We start from the raw sequence: 22,014 nt of genomic DNA, 5'->3' as shown, positions 1-22,014 counted from the left end.
CCAAACTATACCTTTTAGGAATATTTATATTCAGACAAATAATGTGCTATAGATTTCAGGATGATTGGAGCATTTTTAAATTTTGATCCCTGCTTCTAATATATAAACATTAATAATAACACTGTTACCACAATCTCTTGTGCAAAGACACTGGTAGCGTGTTTTTGAAAACATGGCTGTGATTGGTCCATCTGATATGTCGGCCACGCTGTGATTGGCTGTGGCGTAACCACTGAAAATGTGAAAAACAAACCGAATAGCAGTGAGTCTCTTTGGAGGAGTGGACTGTTGTAAACAAAGGCTGCAGCTAATCAGCAAAATGGCAGAATCCTGACTAAATGTCACGTGACCAAGTAACATACAAGTATTATACAACACAGACCCGAGGAGTATGGGACGGTTTATTGTAACCTGAAGATCTTTACTAAGTTTATTGTCTTTGTTGCTTTTTTGTTTGGTATGTTATTTAAAGTTTTAAGATAGGCGTTGATTTCAATTATCCATAGTTTAAGAAGGGGTTTAGATTGACTGCATTTAGCTTTGTGTATATGATATTTGCCAAGTAATATATATAGGTTGACTAGATATTGTATATTTTTATATTCAAAGGAGTTTATGATTGGCTATTTTAATTCTATGATTGGTTTTATTATAAATAAGTAACTCCAGATTAAGCCAATCTCTTGTGAACTTACACTCATAGAATAGATGTATTATTGACTCTTCTTCTATACCACAAAAACAACATTTGGGATCTACATCTGTAAATTTGGATATAAGCAGGTTTGTCCGGTAAATGCAATGTAAAAATTTTCCAGTGTAGTTCTCTAATTTTATTATAAATACAATATTGGAAAGGGTGTAGCCATACATGTTTCCAATTTAAATCACTGTATTGAGAGTTCCAATAAGATTTACAGTTATGTATATTCCTATTAGAATTTTGAATTGTATTTCTAATATGTTTCCAGTAAGATTTACAGTTAGGTATATTCCTATTAGAATTTTGAATTGTATTTCTAATATGTTTATTGCTGCATTTTTGGCTATTGAATGGAATCCGTTCAATCATTATTGAGCCTATGGTATACTGAATTTCCCTTTTCTCATGTTCCTTCATCAATTCTTTCAGTCCACTAGGAATGCTTTTCACAACAAAGTTAAATTCTTTAGGAGTGATTGGAAATTGATAAATTCTTAAAAAACATTTCATATGTAAAGTTTTACCTTGATTGTCAAATATATCTTGAAGAAACATGATTTTTCGCTCTATCCATTTAAACATTAAAAAGTGTTTGATTCCGCGCAGATGTTCTCATTATTCCAGATAATACATGTCTGTGGTAGAGGTGGGAAATACCAAGAATTTTGGTATTGATCCGATACCAAGTAAATACAGGCCCAGTATCGCCGATACCGATACTTTTTCATATTTAAGCTTCATAGATCCAAAGGATCCAAAAGACCTAGGATAGAATTTCGCCAAACATTGTACGTGACAAAAAAATACTTTATTATCACAATCAACATTTTTGTTTAAAAAATCACTCAACATAACTTAAAACAAAATCTCCTGAGGTAGAGAGCTGACAAACCACAATACAAGGGTGCGCTGCTCCGTGTTGTGTGACACAGCGCAGCGCTGCTCTTACAGACAGAGAGCAGACTTTGATGAATCTGCATGCGCAGCAGTCAGTGTTTGCGGCTGAGAAAAAAAGCTTGAGTATCGATCTTTTTACACGAGGATCGTTCAATATCAATACCAGCGTTGGTATTGATATTAGGATCGATCCGCTCACCTCTAGTGTGTGGTGAAAAATTGTGCTTGTGGCACAGTTTCCATGCTAAAGGGGCTTGTTGTTAAAAAGCACACAATTTCAAGGGCAGTTTAGTGACATTAAAGTTAAACATGATTTATCAGAAAAAATAAAAAAAATAAAGAAGGTTGCAGGTTAGATTTCAAAGTGCACTGATTCCCCGAGTACCATATTCAACACAACTAGGCCACAATCTACCAAATAACTGGACATAGTATTAACTGTTTGTTTGCTTGTTTGTGCAGAATTGACGGTGGTGTGGTTTCCGAGCGCCCTGAACGCATCAGGAGAATGCGCTCTGGCGCCCCCTGGAGGCCCGCCTGTGCTTTGTACCTTCTGCTGAGTGCAGCGAGAGTTCCGCTCTTTGGCTCAGCCCCATTGCAGTGTTGAAGGTGCTCCGCGCTGAGAGCAGTCATTCTGGGGCAGGATAGTGGAACTGTGTGATCGCTGTGGTTACACAGCACCCTTTAGGCTCACCGCATGACATCGAAATAAGCTGCGTCTGTCCGGGGTGAGTGTTTCAGGAGCTGTCAAAACATTCAGCATTTTCCAGGTAGTCGCAGCCGAGGACTGCTGCTGAGTTCTAACATCATCAGCACTGTTCCCTTAATGTGGATGGCAAACTGTGGCGAACAGCTAAGATGCTATGCTATATATATATATATATATATATATATATATATATATATATTTATTTATTTTAATTCGTTTGGGGCCCGGTCACGACTGGTGGAAAAATAACGATGTCCAGGAGCAGCTGCCTCGCTAACGCCGTGGAAGCTGCTAGCTTTCGTGGCAGTGTTGCGCCTAGCTAACATAGCTACAGCCACTCAGATACAACACCTTATAGCTGCTTACGTCGTTTTATTTATTTATTTTTAAAAAGAAGCTTTGTAAACTTCAACCACGTATTTAAACAGCAACAAATTGTAGCAAACGCCAATTGGCTCTATAAATCCGTTTGCTTAAAATTATTTGTTTAAAAAAATAACATAAGAGCAAAAAAAAAAAAAAAAATGTCACGTGACCAGGCTAGATAAACTTGCAAAAAGCAGCGTTTGTGCCATCTGGAGTTTTATTGAATGGACAAGAAACGAAGCAGTAGAGAATAGGGTAAAGTTCGCCTAGAACAGCTTTAAAAAAATTGTGCTTTTACCCCTTTTGGTTGCACATGCAATATGTCAGATAATATATGATGTGGCTGTTCTTCCACCTTTACCATTACAGCAGCCACAGCCTAAAATGTGCACGCTTTTACCCTTAAGTCTGGAAAATGAACAACATTAAGTATAGCGAACACAAAATAATAATTCCTAGGCTTTTAGTTAGGTTGCTTAGTGGTGAAATAAGGGTTCTTTTTAGCTTTTCATTCGCACTTTTATCTGAATACCTAAAAATGCCTTTTTTACATGAATGGATCCATCAGAGATACAATCCAAGTGGGAGTCAACATGCTCCCTTGTGCAAATGGTCTCAAAAACAAAAATTAAGTACTGATTTTGAAGAAGTCTATTGTTGAAAAATTTGTAATAATCATTTATTGTTACATTGTGTGTTTGTGGACTTAGAAAAAGCTTATGATAGGGTGCCAAGAGAAGAGTTGTGGTATTGTATGAGGAAGTCTGGAGTGGCAGAGAAGTATGTTAGGGTAGTGCAGGACATGTACAAGAATAGTGTGACAGCGGTGAGGTGCGCAGTCGGAATGACAGACTTATTCAAGGTGGAGGTGGGATTACACCAAGGATCAGCTCTGAGTCCTTTCTTGTTTGCAGTGGTGATGGACAGGTTGACGGATGAGATAAGACAGGAGTCCCCATGGACTATGATGTTTGCAGATGACATTGTGATCTGTAGTGAGAGTAGAGAGCAAGTTGAGTCTAGTCTGGAGAAGTGGAGATATGCTTTGGAGAGAAGGGGAATGAAAGTCAGTAGAAACAAGACTGAGTACATGTGTGTGAATGAGAGGGAGCCCAGTGGAATAGTGCAGTTACAAGGAGTAGAAGTGGTGAAAGTAGATGAGTTTAAATATTTGGGGTAAACTGTTCAAAGTAATGGAGAGTGTGGTAGAGAGGTGAAGAAGAGAGTGCAGGCAGGGTGGAGTGGGTGGAGAAAGGTGGCAGGAGTGATTTGTGACCGAAGAATATCAGCAAGAGTGAAGGGGAAAGTTTACAAAACAGTAGTGAGACCAGCTATGTTGTATGGTTTAGAGACAGTGGCACTAACAAAAAGACAGGAGGCAGAGCTGGAGGTGGCAGAGCTGAAGATGTTGAGATTCTATTTGGGAGTGACAAGAATGGACAAGATTAGGAATGAACATATCAGAGGGACAGCTCAGGTGGGACGGTTTGGAGACAAAGTCAGAGAGGCGAGATTGAGATGGTTTGGACATGTGCAGAGGAGGGATCCAGGGTATATAGGGAGAAGGATGCTGAGGATGGATTCACCAGGCAGGAGGAGAAGAGGGAGACCAAAGAGGAGGTTCATGAATGTGCTGAGAGAGGACATGCAGGTGGTTGGTGTGACAGGAAGATACAGAGGACATGGTGAGATGGAAACGATTGATCTGCTGTGGCGACCCCTAACGGGAACAGCCGAAAGACAAGAAGAATAGATTCCTGTGAACCTAACAGAGATTAAACCCAGAATGATCTGGTAGGAGTACGAGGTCTGTCAATAAAGTATAGGTCCTTTTTATTTTTTTCCAAAACTATATGGATTTCATTCATATGTTTTTACGTCAGACATGCTTGAACCCTCGTGCGCATGCGTGAGTTTTTCCACGCCTGTCGGTGACGTCATTCACCTGTGAGCACTCCTTGTGGGAGGAGTCATCCAGCCCCTCGTCGGAATTCCTTTGTCTGAGAAGTTGCTGAGAGACTGGCGCTTTGTTTGATCAAAATTTTTTCTAAACCTGTGAGATACATCGAAGTGGACACGGTTCGAAAAATTAAGCTGGTTTTTGGTGAAAATTTTAACGGCTGATGAGAGATTTTGAGGTGATACTGTCGCTTTAAGGACTTCCCACGGTGCGAGACGTCGTGCAGTACTCCCAGGCGCCGTCGTCAGCCTGTTTCAAGCTGAAAACCTCCACATTTCAGGCTCTATTGATCCAGGACGTCGTGAGAGAACAGAGAAGTTTCAGAAGAAGTCGGTTTCAGCATTTTATCCGGATATTCCACTGTTAAAGGAGATTTTTCGATGTGTCTCACAGGTTTAGAAAAAATTTTGATCAAACAAAGCGCCAGTCTCTCAGCAACTTCTCAGACAAAGGAATTCCGACGAGGGGCTGGACGACTCCTCCCACAAGGAGTGCTCACAGGTGAATGACGTCACCGACAGGCGTGGAAAAACTCACGCATGCGCACGAGGGTTCAAGCATGTCTGACGTAAAAACATATGAATGAAATCCATATAGTTTTTGAAAAAAATAAAAAGGACCTATACTTTATTGACAGACCTCGTATGAACAATTTCTGATTGATCAGTAGAAAGAAAGGACCAAAGTTTGTGTCAAATTAATGGTGAAAATATTTGATTTTCAAATTTGAGGTGAGGAAAAACAACTAACATTTTTATTATGACAATCCTGTCTGGGTTAGTCTGACACCTAAATAATCCTATGGCTTATAGGTTTTCGGGACATAATGATATAATCAGTACAGTAATGTATGTGATGAGACATTTAAAGAAATACTCCCACATAACATCCCCTACCCTCATTTTAAAGTTATACCAGGAAGAACAAAATTTCCATCAAACCACAAATTTTCATGCTAAATTACAAAGTTCAGGGTTGAAGAAAAATAGACTACTTCTAGTGGAGCATGGCTGCTAAAAGGAATCGCAAATAAAGAATCCATTGTCATATTTTTTATGTTTTTTGTTCTTTATTCCACATGACTTGTTAAATGGAGCATTCATACAGTAACTGAACGAGTACTACATTGTTACTACAACCATTCCTTTCTGAATGACCCAGGTAACCAGTACACAATGTAAAATACTGACATCTGGTCCTAAAATATTGTTAGATATCAGATAAAGATATTTCAAACGTTTTCAGGTGTACAGGTTTTGGTGGGAACGATGACCCTCTTTTCTGGGGTTGGCCACCTGACTCTTTGGGGTGGGGGATTGCAGCTAAATGTCCATACTACTTTGAGCTTACATTTTCATTGTGCAGGTAGCTTTTTTTAGGCATGTCTATATTCTAGTGCCTGTATGGAATTATTGGAACCGCTATAATCAGTGGTGTTTACATTTCAACGCACATGTTTTACAGGTCAAGGTTGAAATGGACAATGGGGGTGGAGTACATGATTTATGGATGTACAAATAGAGACACAGACAAAGAAACTGGCCTGAACTTTCACAGAATTCCAAAGGATGAAGCAAGGAGAAAGTAGTGATTCAGTGTGATCAAGAGGAGAGAACAAAGTAACAGGAAAACATTGGGAACCATGTGGCCAAGAAGTGTGCGTTTTTAGAGATCACTTCATCAGCTGCATGTTCTCTCTCACAGATATTGTTCTTTCATATAATTAATTTAATTTGTAGTGAATAGCACCCAAAATTCATTCACACATCTGCTTTCAGCATGCAGATGTATTCAAGTGCCAGCTCCCACCCCCCCCAAAAAAATCTATACTTGCCTGGACTCGCAATCAGATATGTGTAGATTTGCCCAAATTCCGATCTCCATCAGTTTGTCGGGACACTGCTCCATTTCTCTAGGGGAATTTTTTTTGGATCAGGGAGAGGTTTCAGTCCCTTACCACACCTCAGCTTGGTGAGGTATCTTTCCCGAGCTTTCTTATCCACCACTGTCATGTATGTTGAAATATCGGATATAATTTTGTCTGTTTGAAGAATTGTTGATGATATTAGATTTCATATACTAACAATAGCGCGCTTGGCTGTTCTGTTGAAAGCCAGTGTCATAAAAATGCGTGGGAATCATGTCACTTTCGGGATCCCTGTATTTTACAAATTAGGTTTAGACCTGGGTCTCACTGTATAATAAGCCATGAATAATGAGCCACGCATGGGTGTGTCAGCGATTATTCGAAGAATGACCCACGTTTTCATCTATCACGTATCCACTATGAAAGTGCCTCTGTGTCTCTGTACCCTCTGTGTGCCATGTAGCAGCCTCTAGTGAGCCACGACCGACCTGTCATTAGAGCCTTGAATGGCTCGCATCAGCCACGCTAAACCACGTAGCGCCGTGATAGCGCCATGATAAAGCAATGCTGGCGCACATTTAGGCATGATGGGTTTGGTCCAAATGTCCAGCCCTCCCACACCTGGTCCCTTTAAAGTGTGGGTTTTCAATTCACAGCAGCATTTAAAGATGTCTCATTTTTTTAAATGCAGTCCAAAAATAGACGCTCCAGTACAGACCCGCGGTTGTGCGCTGTGCGCCAGGGCTCTGTCCACCTGTAATGCACCAGACCAGCTAGAACTGAACCAAGGGCTCCAGGACAACCACTGCTGTGCTCCTCGTTAGCTCCATGGCTCGCTGGCTTTATTTTTTCCCTGGCTTTAAACACACACACACACACCGTAGATCCCACTTTAAACTTTATGTTTGTTCGTTTATTTCTGCAAAATCGCTCTTTTGCGCGCAATGCTGTTCTCCATTTCTGGACAACTGCCTCTGTGCTCCTTCTCAGTGGCTACCTTTCCATCTGTGGCTTGCTGGCTTTAAACAGTCATTTTCACACTGTGATCCCACTTTAAATTTTCTGTTCGTCCGTTTATTTCTGCAAAATCGCTCTTTTGCACGCGGTGCCGTTCTGCATACAGAATGAGGTGGCTGCTTTAATTACATACACCTGTGGATCACTTAAAAAAAAAAAAAAAAAAAAAAATATATATATATATATATATATATATATATATATACAGTGGTCCCTCGTTTATCGCGGCAGTTACGTTCTAAAAATAGCCTGCAATAGACGAAATCCGCGAAGTAGACAGCGTTATTTTTTACAATTATTATAGATGTTTTAAGACTGTAAAACCCCTCACTACACACTTTATACACTTTTCCCAAACAGGCATGAATATTTTCTCACTTTTCTCTCGTGTGTAAACACTCTCAAAGTTCAAAGCTTATTAGAAAAATAAGACCAACCTGTTTTCAGGCCCAAACATTTGTTTGAGAAATAAAAATAGAACGTTTTCCTATAAATAATTATGATGACTTTTAGAACTAACAAATTTAATTTTAACGATCAACTTACGAGGTTGGACACATAAGAAATTATTAATAGTGACTGACCAGTATTTCACAGTTCCTCTGATCGCGCTTCTTCGTCCTGGTGCGGCTCCGCTGTCGCGCCTTTTTCCACTGAGTCACACCTCGCTGCAGGTGTCTTTTTCCGAGTGAAAAACACAGTTATGGGTAGTTGTTGGCGCTCTTTTTTCTTCTGGGCGAGAAGATTCTTATAAACAGACACGCAGAACACAATGCGCGTACTCTCTCTTCGCGGTGCCGCGACCAGCCTGCTTGATGAGGACGCAGAATACAATGCGCTGTAAAAAAAAAAGTATATAAAATTGGACTAAAAAAATCCGCGAAACTGTGAGGCCGCGAAAGGTGAACCGCGTTATAGCGAGGGGTATGTGTGTATGTGTGTATATATATATATATGAGGTCTATTAGAAAAGAAACCGACCGTTTTATTTAAAAAAAAAAAAAAACTATATGGATTTGATTCATATGTTTTTACGTCAGCCAAGCTTGAACCTTCGTGCGCATGCGTGAGTTTTTCCACACCTGTCGGTGACGTCATTCGCCTGTGAGCACGCCTTGTGGGAGGAGTGGTCCAGCCCCCTCATCGGATTTTCATTGTCTGAGAAGTTGCTGAGAGACTGGCGCTGTGCTTCATCAAAATTTTTTCAAAAACTGTGAGGCACATCTGAGTGGATACCATTCGAGAAATTAAGCTGGTTTTCGGTGAAAATTTTAACGGTTGATGAGAGATTTTGGATTGTTTCTATCGCTGTAAGGACTTCCCACGGAGCGGGACATCGCGCAGCGCTCCGAGGCGACGTCGTCATCCTGTTTCAAGCTGAAAACCTCCAAATTTAACCCTCTGTTGACCCAGGATGTCGTGAGAGAACTTTCAGAAGAGGTCAGAATCAGCAGTTTATCTGGACATTCCACTGTTAAGAGATTTTTTTAATGAAAGACGTGCGGACGGATTGGCGCGTCAGCTCGCAGCCGGCGCGGCGCGCCCGCCTCAGGAAAAACACCTCCGTGTTGATAACCATTTATAAAATCCAGGCGGCTTTTGGTGGCTTTCAGTTGAGTGAGTATCTGAGAAATTGTTTAACAGCAGGGCATGTTCCAACTTGTCCTTAAGGCTTCCAACGGAGGTGTTTTTCCTGTGGCGGGTGCGCCGCACCGGCTGCGAGCCGACGCGCCAATCCGTCCGCACGTCTTTCATTAAAAAAATCTCCTTTAACAGTGGAATGTCCGGATAAACTGCTGATTCCGACCTCTTCTGAAAGTTCTCTGTTCTCTCACGATGTCCTGGGTCAACAGAGGCTTAAATTTGGAGGTTTTCAGCTTGAAAACCGACGTCCCGCTCCGTAGGAAGTCCTTACAGCGATAGAAACAATCCAAAATCTCTCATCAGCCGTTAAAATTTTCACCGAAAACCAGCTTAATTTGTCGAATGGTGTCCATTCGGATGTGCCTCACAGTTTTTGAAAAAATTTTGATGAAGCACAGCGCCAGTCTCTCAGCAACTTCTCAGACAAAGGAATTCCGACAAGGGGGCTGGACCACTCCTCCCACAAGGCGTGCTCACAGGCGAATGACATCACCGACAGGCGTGAAAAAACTCTTGCATGCCCACGAGGGTTCAAGCTTGGCCGATGTAATCACACGTGATTCAAATCCATATGGTTTTTAAAAAAAATAATAAGGTCAGATACTTTTCTAATAGACCTCGTATATATATATATAGCGCTTTATTTCTTCTACAGCTTACAAGTCACAGTGATACAACAACTTTTAACTTTGTGTTATGTCTTCAAATTTGTCTTTTGTGCGCTCTCCTTCTGTGTTGCTGCACAGCTCTGCTCTGCTTTTAGCAGCTTCACTGGAGGTATTTCTTCCGCGGCTTTAAACACACATCCACTTTCACGCAGTCATCCAAATTTTAGTTTTGTGTTTGTCCAGTATTGACTGAAAAATCACTCTTTTGTGAGCTGGCGTTCCGCCTAAATGCTCCTTTGAAGCGTGATGAGTCACTGCCTCAGTGCTCAGTGCGCACACGCAGCAGAGCTCATGTGATCCATTAACAAGATATTCAATCAACTATAGACATACTTTTACAGCTAGGAACTGTTTTATCAAGCTATAAAAACATTAAAAATAGTTACCTTAAGATGTTCAAAATACATTCCATATGGAGCATGAAAGAGGGGAAAAAAAGCGTCCAGATGAAACAGTCCTCTGTGATTCCAGAAGCGATTAGAGGTGTTTTCAGCATCCAAGGTTTGGCAGAAAATGATTAATCCACTACAAAATAATTATTTTATATGCAGCGTCCAGCGCACAGAGCAGGTGGAATTGTGTGCGCAAGAGGGCAGCCGTTCCAAAAATAGCCTCTCAGGTCCTGTGTAGCTGCCAGGCGCATGGATAATGAGCTTTTAGCAGACTCGTAAGCACCACGCAGATGCCTCTAAGTCATTGCAGTAACTCGTACACAAACTGCGCCATGCTGTTGTTGCTAAATTTTGAACTTCATCAGATTAGCACCACGCTCAGAGAGGAACCTCGTTAACTGAAGATAATGGTTCTAAGAGCCACTCAGAGCCACAAATCTCCCACGATTGTTGAAGAAATCCTCTACTAGCAAATAAAACATGCTGCATGACTCATTATTCATCCTTCATTATTTGGTGGGACCCAGGCTTTAGGTTTTGGGTGGGTCTGGTTGTATTAGCAATCAGCTACCCAGTTGTCAGCAGCTTCTGCAGTTAATGCTCAGGAAACGCTCCATTTAATGTGTCCACCACATTAAGTGCTAGAAGATGAGCTGTTATGTAGCAGGGGATGTTTACCCAGTTTGGACCTACTACACATAAGCAGGTTGAAATGCTGGACAGTTAACTGGTGTGTGATGTGTCTGGTTTGATCTGTAGCAGTATTGGGAGACTTTCTAAAGTCTATATAATGCTGCTTTACCCATGTTATACCAAGTGATGTCTCACAAATTATACACCTTCACCCTCATCATTTTAACCATCATTTTAAGATTCTTTTGGGCACAGTTGGGGTGGGTGTCCAGAACCTGTATTAGGATGGTTCCAGTTCCAATTGCTCAAAACTGACATTTCGATAAGCGTTTTTCTTAACAAACAATCCTGTTGCTGGTACTTTGCCAGCCCTTTCAGTACTTGCTATTCCAGTGAAATGGTACTGTATTAGGTGTTTCTTTTGCAGACCTATGCATTTTGTGCATCTGCTGTGTGTGACAGGCCTCACAGTTAAAGCTTTTTATATCAAAGCAGTGGAATATACATGTGGTATAGTATGTAGCAATTTTTGTCTCTTATTTGCAAATGTGGGTCTAAATAGAGCTAACTAACAGTAATTCACGTTTTCTTTTTAAAAATGAAAAGAATTTCAGCATGTTTTATGAAGTTGGTGAAGTGTGCTTTTGGACACTATTTAATAAGTTTGCTTCAAGCCATCACTGTTTGTTGGAATAGATGTCATATCATTGTGTACTAGGGATGTGAATCTTACACCAACTCACGACTCAATTCGATTCCGATTCTTGGGGTGACGATTCGATTCAGAATCGATTTTCGATTGAAAGAGCTCTGAGAAATAGTTATATTACTTAAAAATGTTTATGTTTAAGAAAATACAGCTTTACAAGGTTAATCAAGTGATTCTAAAGATGTCAATCAATCAGTTTTATTTATATAGCGCCAAATCACAACAGTTGCCCCAAGGCGCTTTATATTGTAAGGCAAGGCCATACAATAATTACGTAAAAACCCCAACGGTCAAAACGACCCCCTGTGAGAAACCACTTGGCGACAGTGGGAAGGAAAAACTCCCTTTTAACAGGAAGAAACCTCCAGCAGAACCAGGCTCAGGGAGGGGCAGTCTTCTGCTGGGACGGGTTGGGGCTGAGGGAGAGAACCAGGAAAAAGACATGCTGTGGAGGGGAGCAGAGATCAATCACTAAATCACATCAATCACATCAATCTCGTATGGAGATGTAAATTTACTTATCTGCTATGCTCATTCAGAGTTGGCTGGTAGTTTAGCGAAGCGCTGGTCAGTAGTCGGCAGAGACTGCTGTTCCGCTTCTTTTAGCTCCGGGTGATGGCATCGCATGTGGGCCTGCGGATTTGAAGTGTTTCCGAAGTACTTGACTTTCATTTTGCAGATTTTGCACACTGCAGAAGTCATGTCACGCTCCATTCCCCTTTGAAAAAATATAAAGCTCACAGATCAATGTTTCTTTATGAAACACAGGTGCACACTAGTAAGTGCACCCAATAATAGTAATGTTGTCCTATTGAAATGTACCCTGTTGTATCCAAAGTAGTGGAGCAGATAAGTATGACTTTTGGCCAGAATTCTTCACTTGGTGATACAAGCATCAGATTTGGCATGAATGTTCTTCATAAAATCAGTGTTTGAGAAAAATAAGTGCTTGCTACTTGAAAATCCAATTACAGAAGGCTCAAAATTTAGAAATGCTCCAATCATATTGAAAAGTATAACACAGTATTTGTCTTATCATAAATATTCCAAAAAGGTATAGTTTGAACTATCTATGAGTGACTGTTATGGGGTAAAAACAGCAAGAATGGTGACAAAGATCAGTTTCAGTTTGTACAGGGGTCAAAAGTTAAAGTTGCTCCAATTTTTTGTAAATGTGATGCAAATTATTGGTTGAGTTAATAGGGTTTTAAAAAGGAATAGTTTGCACCATGTGTCATGCTTAGTTGTCACGTTACAGGGTAACATATGTCACATACCGTAGAATTCAATGTACGTCGACATTGTTTGACATGTAGTTTGCAAAACCAAGCATTCAGCACAGTCAAAACTATTCCATTTAATAATCCTATTAGTTCAACCAATAATATGCACCGTTTACCAAAATTGGAGCAATGTTAAGTTTTGACTCATGTACAAACTGAAATTGACCTTTGTCACCATTCTTCATTTTTTTTACTCCATAACTCCATAGCATTTAGTCATAGTCTAAACTGCACTTTTTTGGTATCTGTGTGATCAGACACATAATGTGATATAGCTTTCAATATGATAGGAGCATTTTAAAATTGTTATTTACTGGGATTGTCCATAATATGGAAGCCGTCTGCATTTTCATCCCAACACTTTTCTTTTTCTGTTCAATGATTCAGCTTCAGCACCAGCAAGTTACATGTAATCAGTTGAAGTTGTTTCAAGCAGCTCTCTTTTATTACAACACAACATAATCTATGTCAGAATGTGCAGTGTTACTAAATGACATCCAAACAAAACATAGCCACAACTTTTCTCTGTTTTTTAGGAAACATTTGCCACACTGGCTAAAAGCCCATTCATGTGCCAGTGTGCTTCTGTGACTTTTACAGTAAATGTTTTTACAATTCAACTGCCACCACTTTGACATTAAAATACTTTTATTTAGATGTGTGTATTCAGGATGAATTGTCAACATTTAGCGGTTGTGTTATAATTAACTTCCCACAGCAGCTGTAGACAACAGACATGAGAGGGGAAAATACTCAGTTCTAGATATCTGACACATAGCAACATGTGAGGGACTAGTGGCACCTTAAAAAGTGTAGCAGGTTAAAAGTAAAGCAAAGCGTTGCGACATTGCTTCACTATAATGCCTTAGGGGAATCCCAGCTGTAGCAGTTTACTACTTGAAAGGAATTCCCCCCCCCAAAAGCTGTACACTAAATGGTGCTTGACCAACCATTGCATCCTGTACTAGATGATGTCAGAATGATAATGCGCTTACTGTTTGTGCTAACACAAGTAAATAAAGTAGTTATTGTTTATGAAAAGAAAGCCCGTAATGATGTCATGGGCAAAGATGTAGATCTTAACATCCAGATAATTCCATGCCATCTGCTGCTCATACTCAGCCATTCCACAGTCTCCTCCTCTCTTGCTCCATATCCACCACAGGGTGTTTTGGGACTAGGTTATCATTAGCACTGCAGTCTATTTTAAACAGAGAAACTCAGTTTACCCACTTTACATGCCTCTTCTGCAGGAGCTGAGTTTCTTCTTAATTCATCCATGTAGCTGGTGGTATAACCTTTCCAACCCCGTTTATTTATTTATTTGCTTATTTATTTTGTGAGCAGAAGGCTCTGGAATGTTTTGGGTCATATTGTCATGCTGGTGATGTAAATTGGTAGATGATGGGAAGGGTTGGATGGGCAGTATTTAGGTCTAGTCCATGGGCTAGACTAGTAGCCTTATTGTTAGACATGCATGTTTCAGGGGATCCATCATGTCCTTGTATTTATTATTTATGGAGGAAATGTAACATGTTGAACTCTGTTTGTAGGTGAATCATTTCAGTGCGCATATGGTTTAGCTCTACCTTAAGACATTTTGTTTCCCCTGATGGACCAGACATTTTGTTTTAGGCTGTGATTGTGATCACCTCAGGCTTTTTCAAACGTGGGTCACAGGAATTCCTATTAATGAACACGCACCAATTTCCCATGATTCTTGACCTCTGTCAAGTTCACCCATTGGAAATTTTGTCTAAAAATTGATGCGTCTTTATTTAATGAAAGGTATTCCCTCTGACCTAAATTTGATCCTTACAAAAAAGTGGAACTTAACACTTGTCATCTTTTGTAAGCATATAAGGTCAATGGTAATGCAGCAGCGCAGTGTTGTTTGTCAGTCTGTAGCTGTCCTGTGCTTACAGGGATAAACTGAAAAATTTGTGTCTGTACCGAGGCAAAATGTGTGCTGCATCCCTCCCACCTATGAGGATGCACATCCCTAGGGGATCAAAGCTGTAATTAGCCTGCCATGGATTAGCAATGGGGACTATTTTCCACTGTACTTGCTCTCACAGAGCCAAAGGTTTTCTTTCTCTCTCTCTCTTTCTCACTCACACACACAGCTGGCCCAGGCCTTTTCCCTTCTTGAAAGAGTAAAGAGAAAAAATATATAAAAACTGACACTCTTTCCCTAAGACCAAGCAAAACTGTAACCTCAGGTGCTATATGATAGTTACATTGCAACTTAATTGTTATCTGCATTGATACTAATTTTATTGGCTTATCGAGTACTGCCTTGTATGATTATTCATATTTCATCTTTCTCAAAGTCCAAGTCCATATGCGGTCTGTCTAAAGGGAGGATAGTTTACGCACAGCTTATATCGCTGTTAAGTAGGGATGGGTATTGGTATGATTTTATCAATATTGATGCCATTATCAATTTCCTTTATCGATCCGATTCTTTATCGATGCCCTTATGAATTTTCTGTGTACTAAAATTACGGTTTACAGGTTTTCTATGTCAACAACATTTTATTGAGTCTTAAAGTAAATAAATAGGAAATTGCTCACTGGATCCTTGATCTCGGGACATAAATAAAATTTGTACAACCCCAGTTCCAGTGAAGTTGGGACGTTGTGTGAAATGTAAATAAAAACAGAATACAATGATTTACAAATCCTCTTCAATCTATATTCAATTGAATACACCACAAAGACAATATATTTAATGTTCAAACTGATAGACTTTTTTGTTTTTGTGCAAATATTTGCTCATTTTGAAATGGATGCCTGCAACACGTTTCAATAAAGCTGGGACGGGGCAACAAAAGACTGGGAAAGTTGATGAATGCTCAAAGAACACCTGTTTGGAACATTCCACAAGTGAGCAGGTTAATTGGAAACAGGTGAGGTATAAAAGGAGCATCCCCAAAAGGCTCAGCTGTTCACAAGCAAAGATGGGGCAAGGATCAGCACTTTGTGAACAACTGCATGAAAAAAATAGTCCAACAGTTTAAGAACAATGTTTCTCAACATTCATTTGCAAGGAATTTAGGGATTCCATCATCTACAGTCCATAATATAATCAGAAGATTCAGAGAATCTGGAGAACTTTCTACACGTAAGGGGCAAGGTCGAAAACCAACACTGAATGCCCATGACCTTCGATCCCTCAGGCGGCACTGCATTAAAAACCGACATCATTGTGTAGAGGACCTTGCCATGTGGGCTCAGGAACACTTCAGAAAACCATTGTCAGTTAAACAGTTCATCGCTACATCTACAAGTGCAAGTTGAAACTCTACCATGCAAAGCGAAATCCATACATCAACAACATCTAGAAATGGCGCTGCCTTCTCTGGGCCCCAGCTCATTTGAAATGGACAGACGCAAAGTGGAAAGGAATATAATGCCAAGCCACATTCTGCATGTGTTAAAACAGCGTGGGTTCGTAGTGAAAGAGTGCGGGTACTAGACTGGCCTGCCTGCAGTCCAGACCTGTCACCCATTGAACATGTGTGGCGCATTATGAAGCGCAAAATATGACAAAGGAGACGCCGGATTGTTGAACAACTGAAGTCGTACATCAAGCAAGAATGGGAAAGACTCATGATTGACATCTTTAAATGGCTTTGAGAGGGGTTAATGAAGAAATTGCGGACCTGCTGCTTCTGAAAAGGACCCGCAAAGCAGCGGGTCGCAGTACTTCTTTGTTGCTTCAAGCAGACCCACTGCAGATTTCCCAATAAACATCCTCAAAAACAGCGGCCACTCTGGAGTAATGTTAACTGAAAGACCAATAAGGGAATCGTTAAGCAAAAAGACTATTGATGTCGGTGGATTGAATCATTTCTTAAGAGGAACCTGTTGTCGATTCCCACCCCTACTGTTAAGTATCGATACAAACTCCTGTTATTGATCAAAATAATCATTACTTGCTGATTGAGTGCATTACTTTTGTTTTGGGCTTCAAATAATGATGGTGTGATTGCTTGTTATTGAGTGATTAATTTGTCATCTAGCTTCCACCACCACCATTTTTTAAGCGACAAAGGAACGCAACAAGCATGATAGAATTGTAGAAGATGAGGTATTTTTGCCTGATATATACAATGAAATACGTTGCAAGGGTTGGGAATGAAAAACATCAAAATCATATCTCAGCTGTTATTTGTTCCTGTTATCAATGCCAGGATGTCTTTCTGACAGGTCCACATTGCAGAAAGCCACTTGTCATAATGTTAAACTCTGCATCTAGCAACAAGGAATACAGCTGCATTGGCAATAAAAACCTGTCAGCCTATGTATTTCCAATTAGGAAATTTATAGGACTCAGTAAGGGAATTGATTAAAAAATTGGACCAACTGAAAGACTTGATAATGGTGTCGATATAAATTAAAATCTCATCAGTTCCCATCCCTATCAGTTCCTGTGATAGGTTCTCTCATGAGACATAGACAGGAACACGTTTAAATTAAATTCTGGTATGTCTGTCAAGTGGCCTATTTAACCTCTCGATAACCTTCTTTTGCACATTTTTGTATATTACACCTTTTTCACATTTAAACAATGGAATATTACCTGTTCTTCTCCCATTGTTCTTGATTGAAAATTCCTAATACTTTCACTTAACTAGACCTTCTGCACACACATAGTTTGATACTTTCTTTTGTGTCAATTTGTTACCTTTTATTTTATTATTTTTATTATTGGTGGAGCTAATAGGGTTTTAAAAAGAGAATAGTTTGCACCATCTATCTTGTAATGTGATAACATATGTCATAGAGTCTAATGGATGTCAACCTTGTTTCACCATTATTTAGGAGACCAAGCATTGAACACGTTAAAACTCGCCTAAACCGTCATTGTATAAACTGGATAGTCACACTCACAGGACGAAAGCAAAAGTCTCAGATCAGAAATTTCCTATACAACCTGTGGAGTTTCCGATCCAGAGCCATGTCCATTTGTTTCTGCTGAAACATCTTGCTGGCTTGGCTAGCTGCAGAGGGTGGGGGGGAGGTCTCTTCCGCAGCCTGCAGCCAGCAGTGCAACTTTTCAACACATGTCCGCTGGTTGGAAATATTTTAAAGTAAAAACATAGCAAGGCAAGAAAGCATTGTGCAATGTTTGCAAAGCCGTTGTACTGAGAGATGGAAGCGACGTGCTTACAGTGAACGTAAGAAGCATGAGGATTTTTTAACCAGGATGACTAAGACAAAATGAGCCGAAAGGAAGGCTATGACGTTTGACCAGACTGACTCCAAATATGAGTATATTAAGTACTTTTATTTATTTTTTTTGGTGATTTGTTGTGGCACTTCATCCTAAACAATGGTTCAAAGGGGCTCTAATGTACTCGGGGCAGGTCTGCCATCTGGTGTTCAAGAGAGGAAACTTCAGCCACTGACCCAACAATGGCCCAATTTTACATCTTTACATAAACATACAGTTTATGTATCACCAGTTATCCATCTTCATGATGAAGTGGTATAGAGGAAGATTTTCTTAAAAAGAAAATCTGAAAGTTTAGCTACAAATTGCCAGAAGGTACATCTGAGATGCAAGCCTGGATTTGATCTGTTTTGGTGAAAGAAAAGCCTTCTCTGCTCTACTCCACTATGAAGCTAAGAGTCGTGATGCAAAATGCAAAGCTTGCACTGTGCACAATTTCTCCAATCACAGGCCACATAAGCCCATACGTCTCCTGGGTGTCTTCATGGCTTTCCTCACTCTTCTCCTTCTTGCACAGTCACTCAGTTTTGAGAACTGTCTACTCCATGCAGATTTACCATAAAGTACCATACGGGTTGTGTATTTCTTTGTAATTAATGTAAATAAAGTCCAAGACATATTCAGTGGCAGCTTTACCATCAAGAGCCTCGTCCAAAACTACCACAAAAGACTCCAAACTGTCGTTGATGTTAAAGGGGCAATACATAGTATTAAGAACAGGTGTATGTAAACTTTGGATCAGGGTCATTTGGGTAGTTCTCCGTCATTTTGATTTAAAAAGAGGAAACACAGTTGTTTGACAAATAGGTTTCACCCAACCACTAACCATGAGTGGAAAAAAGTTTTTGTGTTGTCATTCATATTCTCTTAAAAATGGCCAAAAAGCAAAAATTCTGCCAGGGTATGTAAACTTTGAGCACAACTGTATACCATTAATCATATTTATTTCATTCTTTTACATTTGCGCATGTTTCATCATTTTAAAGAACTAATTTTCTTGGGGGGGGGGGGGGTAATGTCTGTTAAGGCTCTCTCTGAAAAAGAGAGCCTTAAATCAGAAGTGCCTGACTCCGTGGTATAACTCACAAACTCGCAGCTTAAAGCAGATAACCCGTAACTTGGAGAGGAAATGGCGTCTCACTAATTTAGAAGATCTTCACTTAGCCTGGAAAAAGAGTCTGTTGCGCTATGAAAAAAAGCCCTATGTAAAGCTAGGACATCTTACTACTCATCACTAATTGAAGAAAATAAGAACAACCCCAGGTTTCTTTTCAGCACGGTAGCCAGGCTGACAAAGAGTCAGAGCTCTATTGAGCCGAGTATTCCTTTAACTTTAACTAGTAATGACTTCATGAGTTTCTTGCTAATAAAATTTTAACTATTAGAGAAAAATTACTCATACCCATCCCAAAGACATATCGTTCTCTTTGGCTGCTTTCAGTGATGCCGGTATTGGTTAGACTCTTTCTCCTCCGATTGTTCTGAGTTATTTTCATTAGTTACTTCCTTCCAAACCATCAACATGTCTATTAGACCCGATTCCTACCAGGCTGCTCAAGGAAGCCCTACCATTAATTAATGCTTCGATCTTAAATATGATCAATCTATCTTATTAGTTGGCTATGTACCACAGGGCTTTTAAGGTGACAGTAATTAAACCATTACTTAAAAAGCCATCACTTGACCCAGCTATCTTAGCTAATTATAGGCCAATCTCCAACCTTCCTTTTCTCTCAAAAATTCTTGAAAGGGTAGTTGTAAAACAGCTACTGATCATCTGCAGAGGAATGGTCTATTTGAAGATTTCAGTCAGGGTTTAGAATTCATCATAGTACAGAAACCACATTAGTGAAGGTTACAAATGATCTTCTTATGGCCTCAGACAGTGGACCTTATCTCTGTGCTTGTTCTGTTAGACCCTCAGTGCTGCTTTTGATACTGTTGACCATAACATTTTATTACAGAGATAGAGCATGCCATAGGTATTAAAGGCACTGCGCTGCAGTGCCTTTGAATCATATTTATCTAATAGATTACAATTTGTTCATGTAAATGGGGAATCTTCTTCACAGACTAAGGTTAATTATGGAGTTCCACAAGGTTCTGTGCTAGGACCAGTTTTATTCACTTTATACATGCTTCCCTTAGCAGTATTATTAGAAAGCATTGCTTAAATTTTCATTGTTACGCAGATGATACCCAGCTTTATCTATCCATGAAGCCAGAGGACACACACCAATTAGCTAAACTGCAGGATTGTCTTACAGACATAAAGACATGGATGACCTCTAATTTCCTGCTTTGGAAACTCAGATAAAACTGAAGTTATTGTACTTGGGCCCCACAAATCTTAGAAACATGGTGTCTAACCAGATCCTTACTCTGGATGGCATTACCCTGACCTTAGTAATACTGTGAGAAATCTTGGAGTCATTTTTGATCAGGATATGTCATTCAGTGCGCATATTAAACAAATATGTAGGACTGCTTTTTTGGCATTTGCACAATATCTCTAAAATTAGAAAGGTCTTGTCTCAGAGTGATGCTGAAAAACTAATTCATGCCATTTATTTCCTCTAGGCTGGACTATTGTAATTCATTATTATCAGGTTGTCCTAAAGTTCCCTGGAAAAGCCTTCAGGTTAATTCAAAATGCTGCAGCTAAGTACTGACAGGGACTAAGAAGGAGAGAGCATATTCACCCATATTGGCTTCTCTTCATTGGCTTCCTGTTAATTCTAGAATAGAATTTAAATGTATTCTTCTTACTTATAAGTTTTGAATAATCAGGTCCCATCTTATCTTAGGACCTCATAGTACCATATCACCCCAATAGAGCGCTTCGCTCTCAGACTGCAGGCTTACTTGTAGTTCCTAGGGTTTGTAAGAGTAGAATGGGAGGCAGTGCCTTCAGCTTTCAGGCTCCTCTCCTCTCCCAACCAGCTCCCAATTTGGATCAGGGAGACAGACACCCTCTCTACTTTTAAGATTAGGCTTAAAACGTTCCTTTTGCTAAAGCTTATAGTTAGGGCTGGATCAGGTGACCCTGAACCATCCCTTAGGTATGCTGCTATAGACTTAGACTGCTGGGGGGTTCCCATGATGCACTGAGTGTTTCTTTCTCTTTTTGCTCTGTATGCACCACTCTGCATTTAATCATTAGTGATTGATCTCTGCTCCCCTCCACAGCATGTCTTTTTCCTGGTTCTCTCCCTCAGCCCCAACCAGTTCCAGAAGAAGACTGCCCCTCCCTGAGCCTGGTTCTGCTGGAGGTTTCTTCCTGTTAAAAGGGAGTTTTTCCTTCCCACTGTCGCCAAGTGCTTGCTCACAGGGGGTCGTTTTGACCGTTGGGGTTTTTCCGTAATTATTGTATGGCTTTGCCTTACAATATAAAGTGCCTTGGGGCAACTGTTTGTTGTGATTTGGCGCTATATAAATAAAATTGATTTGATTTATTTCAAGACCTGCCATTTCTCATCAATCAAGATTTGATTGATTTGATTTTTTTTTTTTCCACAGGGGCACCCCAAAAAATTGCATACAAGTACATGTACCATTTTTATGTAGGAGTGCATTTCTGCATTTCCAAAATGCCACAAGAAACCACCAAAAATAAATAAAAGTACTTAATTCTTTCAACAAAACATCAAATCGAGGCTTTCATCTTATATATACTTTCTGATGAATTGTAGTTGAACTTTCAGGTCTTCTTTTTAAGAAAATCCTCCTCTATACCACTTCATCATGAAACTGTATATCTGGAAATACAAAATATCCTCATATAAAATTAACAATAATGATAATAATAATATTAAAGCAAAATGAGCTCTGATATCAGAATAGTATCATTATCAGCAGATATCCAAGTTCAGATATCGGGATCGAATTGGAAGTGAAAAAATGTGGATCGGTGCGTCCCTAGTT

At 39.9% G+C, this 22,014-nt stretch overlaps 1 protein-coding gene across 2 annotated transcripts in view; it reads left to right on the top strand.

Annotated features, from left to right (window-relative positions):
• The first annotated feature begins 2,168 nt into the window (after positions 1 to 2,168).
• The window catches only part of LOC117524164 (protein FAM126B-like), a 126,919-nt gene continuing 107,073 nt past the window's right edge, over positions 2,169 to 22,014 (top strand). For both annotated transcript variants that reach the window (XM_034185914.1, XM_034185913.1), the window contains exon 1: positions 2,169 to 2,328. The gene's annotated coding sequence lies outside the window, so the exon portion shown is untranslated. The remainder of the gene's footprint in view (positions 2,329 to 22,014) is intronic.

Source organism: Thalassophryne amazonica, chromosome 14 (assembly GCF_902500255.1).
Source record: "Thalassophryne amazonica chromosome 14, fThaAma1.1, whole genome shotgun sequence".
NCBI classification, from domain to species: Eukaryota; Metazoa; Chordata; class Actinopteri; order Batrachoidiformes; family Batrachoididae; genus Thalassophryne; species Thalassophryne amazonica.
Note: the sequence above shows the minus strand (reverse complement) of the source record. Positions and strands in the feature narration are given on the sequence as shown.